The sequence below is a fragment of the Austrofundulus limnaeus genome, unplaced genomic scaffold (genome assembly GCF_001266775.1).
Source record: "Austrofundulus limnaeus strain Quisiro unplaced genomic scaffold, Austrofundulus_limnaeus-1.0 Scaffold562, whole genome shotgun sequence".
Classification (NCBI taxonomy): Eukaryota; Metazoa; Chordata; class Actinopteri; order Cyprinodontiformes; family Rivulidae; genus Austrofundulus; species Austrofundulus limnaeus.
Window position 1 is genome coordinate 194438 of NW_013952964.1, and position 332 is coordinate 194769.

Here is a 332-nt window from a genome sequence, read left to right on the forward strand (position 1 = left end):
ATTCTGACGACTTCTGAGCTCTGGTGCTTTGCTGGACGTAGTTTTTCTTGTTTATTAAATGTTTTATTTAATATAAAGTTTAAAATGTAACTTAAACAAACTGAAACTGTAATGCTTCAGTTGTTGTCTGTGTGTTCTATAACTTTGTATTTTTTGTGTTTTTATGACGTAAAGCACTTTACTGCCTTGTTACTGAAATGTGTAACACAAATAAACTTATTAAACTTTTTCAAATTAAAACTAATAAAATTAAAGATCAGACTACATGATTAGTTGAGATGTACAGTGTCAACACACACACACACACACACACACACACACACACACACACA